This window comes from Mustela lutreola, chromosome 8 (assembly GCF_030435805.1).
Source record: "Mustela lutreola isolate mMusLut2 chromosome 8, mMusLut2.pri, whole genome shotgun sequence".
NCBI classification, from domain to species: domain Eukaryota; kingdom Metazoa; phylum Chordata; class Mammalia; order Carnivora; family Mustelidae; genus Mustela; species Mustela lutreola.
Genome location: NC_081297.1, coordinates 121,840,356 through 121,846,382, shown reverse-complemented (window position 1 = coordinate 121,846,382; position 6,027 = coordinate 121,840,356). Strand labels below are relative to the sequence as shown.

At 45.5% G+C, this 6,027-nt stretch overlaps 1 pseudogene; it reads right to left on the bottom strand.

The window, feature by feature from the left end:
• Positions 1–3,965: 3,965 nt before the first annotated feature.
• LOC131839246 (glyceraldehyde-3-phosphate dehydrogenase-like) lies at positions 3,966–5,184 on the bottom strand (annotated as a pseudogene).
• Between the last annotated feature and the right edge of the window lie 843 nt (positions 5,185–6,027).

The window sequence follows — 6,027 nt, the reverse complement described above, 5'->3', positions numbered from 1 at the left end:
AGAGGCACAGGTTTCAGAGAAAACCAGAGATGACACAGACTCCCTCATCACTATCATACACCTCCCTTCCACCAGCAAAATTCTCAATGTCAAAAAGTAGTCACACGCCTCTTGTACGGTTCCTAAAAGATGTCACTCGAATGAGTGCCCCCTGTGTAAGCGCTGGGGCCTTTCTCCTCACTCCCGTGAGCCTCCTTGACAGCCAGCCTGTTGAAAGAGGCTTTCTAATAGGTCAAGCCTGATGCTTTGACCACAGCCATCCTACCTCCATAGTTTGATCTAATTGACCTGAAGCAGGAGAAATTTAAAGAGGTTGGCATACTGGGTCTCAGCATGCCCCCTGTTGCCTTCCTTCTAATCCCACCGGTCCCCTTGTGGGCTAGACTGATCTACCATTTCCCTCTTTGTCCCCCCAGGACTGTGATATGATAGGATGTCACCACCATGATTGTGTTCCTTTACACAGAAAAGGGGACTTTAATGCAATTAAGTTTACTAATCAGCTGTCTTGAGAGAGGGAAATGTCCGAAAGGTCCTACTCTAATCACATGAGCCCTCTCAAAGTGAAGAGTTGTATCCAGCTGGTACCAGAAGCAGCAGCCAGCGAGATTCAAGGATGGGAGGGATTTGATGCAAGAGAAGTTGTGCATTCCTAAGCAGAGGGGCCACAGGCCAGCACCTGAGAGGAGTCCCAAAGAGCTATAAGTGGGGCCCAGACAACGGCCAACAAGGAAACCAGCCCTCAGCCCTCCAACCACAAGAAACAGAAGCCTGCCAACAACCTGAATGGACCTGGAAGCAGCTTCCTCCCCAGAGCCTCCAAAGAAGAGCCCAGCCTCATCAATCCCTTCATTTAGGTCTTGTGGGATTCTCAGCAGAGATCGCAGTGGAGCCCACCTGGACTTCTGACCAACAGGACTGGGAGCTAATGAGTGAGTGTTGTTGCAAGCTGCTAAATTTGTGGTGATTTTTTTTTTTTAAACCACAGACTACACCATATACCAGTATACCCTGTGCTTGAGTCACTATCTTTGTGGCCTGTGGGGTAACCTAATTCCTCTGAGACTAGAGCCCTACCTTCCTCTTACCAGATCCTCCAGCCTGCTGACCAGAATTCCCAGCTACCAGAGTCCCAGCCACCTGCTTAAAAGATTCCCCTGGTCTTACAGGATGGTGAGCCTGCCTGAAATCCGTGTCCTCTGACATGCATATTCTGGGGGGTTGCCTGATCATTGGGTTCTCCTGCCTCTTCATATTAAATACCTGCCCACATCTGGTGCCTGTTATTCACATAAACTTAGGGAAAGAGTGCGAACTTCGAAAGCAGCCAGGATTTTGAATCTCCACCCTGCCATGTCCTAATTATAGAATATTGGAAAAGTCATTAAACCTCCAGAACTTCGGTTTTTAGGTTATAAAATGGAGATAACACCATTCACTATGTAAGATTTTGTAAGGATTAATCATAATGTATGTAAAGTATATAGTAGCTAATCATTACTACTTTTCTTATCAGTCCACACAACTAAATAGTTCATTCATTGTGCTGAAATGGAATCCCCCCAGAGCGTTCAGCTGGATTTGTCCCTCCAATTTCTGCTTTGGTGGGTGAGGCTAGTTCCAATTCCCCAACACTCCCAATTGCCATACCAAGTTAACCTCACCATACCCCATTCCCCAAAGCAATTCACTTCTGTTCATTCATTCATTCATTCATTCATTCAGCAGGAGCCTTCCATATGTCAGGTACTGTAAAAGGCATAGGGCTATCATGGTGATCCAAAGAGGTAAGCTCTGAGAGTTTACATTCTAGCGTGATCCTTCGCATGTTAGCATCCTTCCATAAGATACATGAATTTGTTGCAATTTTTGAAGTTATCTGAAGACCTAGAGGCATGATAACATTCCGCCAAAAATGTATGGAAATGTGAGCAGCATCATTTTTGTATCAGAGAACAACGGGCATTCTCTCTCACATCTGACAGCTAAGACTTCATATTTCTTATGCAAGAGCATATGTGGTCATGAAATGTTTGTGTCATACTTCAGTGACTTAATGAAAAGAATTACGTTATCTCAGAGATATGGGTAATTAACCCACCTGAGAAAACAGGCTGTGGCCGAGGCCGGAGGACTAGAGAAGTATGTAAACAATGTGCTGTTTGGATCTTAGACTAGCCGCTGCCTCCCGATTGAAAAGGAAACAAAAAAAAAAAAACAATTCCTCTTACCCTCCTATTGGAAGCAAGCCCTGCCTCTCCCTGGAGGCCATTTTGTAACCCAAAAGCGCTCGTTCCAGAGAACCGCTGAATTTATCTCGGTGGCAGTTTATCACTGTGAGTGTCAAGGCCAAACAGCTTAACTGCATGAAAAGCCTGTCTGTGTTGGACCCATCCAATGCTACGGTCTTGTAAGGGAGAGTCGTTCACAGAGTTGTTGGCCCAGCGTCATCAATAGCACCATCCACAGCTCGTGCTGCAGAGCAGTAAATAAAAAGCAAGGCTAGAAGGAAAACAGAGTCTTCTTTGAGTTGCCTCCTATTTACCAGCAATCCCACCAAGTGTTCTTTTGGGGTTGGCAACACTGAGCTCTCCGTGTTTATATTGGTAACATTTTCCAGTAGGCTCTACCAAAAGGTATCTGAGCACCTTGTGTTGTGAAATTTAGAGAAATGAAAAACATTAAAACAAATAAGCCTTGTCTCCCAGTACGGCCTCCTGGAAAAGAAATTGTACCTTTCTAAGGGCATCGGCCTAAATGAGGCCTCAGTTCTTAAATTCCTTAATCAGTTGCCTTAGAAACCGGGAGAATGTGGTGAGCACCTCCAGGCAGCAAGGTAATACCATGATAGGTTTAATCACCTGTTCCTGGTCAAACACACACTTGAGTGAAGGTGACATTGTTATTATTCATGGTGACTGACATCCTAAATTTTGCAGATGTTTTGGCGATTAAAAAATCTATTGCCTATATCAGGAAGAAGAAGGAGGGAATGTTGGGTACACTGAGATTAGGAATCCTGACTTATTACTCATTAATAATTTGTCTAAGCTGGAAAGCACTCGAAGTGGAATTCAGTCCTCTTCAACAAATTATTTATTGAGTTCCTACTATGTGCCTGTCACCTAGTGAAAAACAGTAACAAATTATATTCACCCTCATGCCTGGAGAGCACCATGAAATTAACAAAATAAAATAAGATATGCTCATAATCTAAATATTAAAGTGGTGAGAGAGAAGAGTTCTGTCATGCATTTACTTTCACCGACGGAAGGCAGGCAGGCATTGGGTTTATAGGTAAACAATAGATCATCACATTTTATTTTATTTTTTTTTAAGATTTTATTTATTTATTTGACAAAGAGAGATCACAAGTAGGCAGAGAGAGAGAGGAGGAAGCAGGCTCCCTGCTGAGCAGAGAGCCCGATGTGGGGCTCCATCCCAGGACCTTGAGATCATGACCTGAGCCGAAGGCAGCAGCTTAACCCACTGAGCCACCCAGGCGCCCCAGATCATCACGTTTTAAAATGAAATCTCTGAAACCTCCAAAACATTTATTCGCAGATCTATCGCTCTAAGTAATGATCAGAATTGTGGGTTCTGAAATCAGTCTCTAATTCCATCTGCCAAGGAGATTAGATTTAACTCTTAACTAGCATCACTAAATAAAGGTTTTGGTAGTTGTCTGAATTCTGTGTGCTCTCTCTTTTAGGCAATTCCAACCTTCTTTGTGTGAGGACAATGATGCCGTCTTCTATCAGGACATTTAATTCTGAACTCCTAGAGTTATTTGCTGTTCGAGTTTTTTTTTCTCACGTTCTTGCTCAAAGTTCACTCTTTGCATATTGTATCTTTTCCTTTCCTTATCCTTCTTCCCACTCCCCCTTTCCTTCTCCTCTCTTCACCTCCCAGCTAGATAACAAATGTCAAGCATCTACTTTTGTCTTTTTCTATGCTCATACCTATTTTTTGGGGGGCTGGGTACAGTATACTTTATTGATGGTACATGACAAGGTAGGGCTCCCCAAGCCCCTCCGCTTCTTCAGGGGGTCTGGGATGGAAATAGTGGAGGTTGGGAGATTCTCAGTGTTTTAGGGGATAAGTTGGGGCAGGGATTGCCCAGCAGCTGAGGCCCTCTTTCTTCCTCTTGCTCTGGCTAGGGCTGGCGGTTCAGGGGGCTCTTATTCCTTGGAGGCCATGTGGACCATAAGGTCCACCACCCAGTTGCTGTAGCCAAATTCATTGTCACACCAGGAAATGAGCTTGACAAAGTGGTCATTGAGAGCAATGCCAGCCCCAGCATCGAAGGTAGAGGAGTGGGTGTCACTGTTGAAGTCGCAGGAGACAACCTGGTCCTCAGTATACCCCAGGGTGCCCTTAAGGGGGCCCTCTGATGCCTGCTTCACCACCTTTTTGATGTCATCATATTTGGCAGCTTTCTCCAAGCAGCAGGTCAGATCCACAACAGACACATTGGGGGTGGGGACACGGAAGGCCATGCCAGTGAACTTCCCATTCAGCTCAGGGATGAACTTGCCTATAGCCTTGGCCACACCAGTGGAAGCAGGGATGATGTTCTGGGCAGCCCCTCGGCCGTCACACCACAGCTTCCCAGAGGGGCCGTCCAGAGTCTTCTGGGTGGCGTGATGGCATGGACGGTGGTCATGAGTCCCTCCACAATGCCGAAGTTGTCATGGATGACCTTGGCCAGAGGAGCCAAGCAGTTGGTGGTACAGGAGGCATTGCTGACAATCTTGAGGGAGTTGTCATACTTCTTATGGTTCACACCCATCACGAACATGGGGGCATCAGCAGAAGGAGCAGAGATGGCCCCGCCCTTCAAGTGAGCCCCAGCCTCCTCCATGGTGGTGAAGACCCCAGTGGACTCCACAACATACTCAGCACCAGCACCGCCCCATTTGATGTTGGCGGGATCTCACTCTGGAAGATGGAGATGGACTTCCCATTGATGACAAGCTTCCCGTTCTCAGCCTTGACTGTGCCGTGGAATTTACCGTGGGTAGAATCATACTGGAACATGTAGACCATGTAGTTGAGATCAACGAAAGGGTCATTGATGGCGACAATATCCACTTTACCAGAGTTAAAAGCAGCCCTGGTGACCAGGCACTCAATATGGCCAAATCCGTTCACTCCAGCCTTCACCATGGTGTCTCAGGCACACGGCTGGCACTGCACCTGAAGATGCGGCTGTCTGTCGAGCGGGGAAGAGCAGAGAGCCTATGCTCATACCTTTTACATACGTATGAGGGGAATCATTGTTTTATCAAAATGGTATCATATTATATGCAAGATTACATCTTGCTTTTCTCACGTAACATTGCAAAATATCCTTTCAAAGTAGGTTATTACAGGTCGAACTCTTTTAGCAGATTTGTAATATTCCATGTTTTGATTTTTTTAAGATTTTATTTATTTGGGTGGCTTAGTCGTTAAGTGTCTGCCCTCAGCTCAGGTCATTATCCCAGGGTCCTGGGATGGAGCCCTGCATCAGGCTCCCCGCTCAGTGGGGAGCCTGCTCCCCCCTCTCCCACTCCCCCTGCTTGTGTTCCCTCTCCCACTGTCTCTCTCTATGTGAAAGAAAGAAAGAAAGAAAGAAAGAAAGATAATAATAAATAAATAAAATTTTAAAAAAGATTTTATTTATTTAAGAAAGAGACAGACAGAGACCGAGAAAGCATGAGTGGGAGCCGGGGCAGAGGGAGAGGAGAGAGAAAGCCCAGCAGACACCGCACTAAGCACGGAGATCATGACCTGAGCCAAAATCAAGAGTCAGATGCTTAACCAACAGAGCCACCCAGGAAACCCTCCATGTTTTTAACAGACCGCCGTTTAATTCACTCATTCTTCTACTAATGATTATTCACTTTGTTTTCCAGCATCATGCCTCTTCAGACAGAGCTGTCCACTCCCGTGGACTAACACATCTATTTCTATGCCACAGACTCACTGGAATGGAGCTGCTAAGTCAAACAGTATGTACATTTTTTATTTTCAAAAATATTG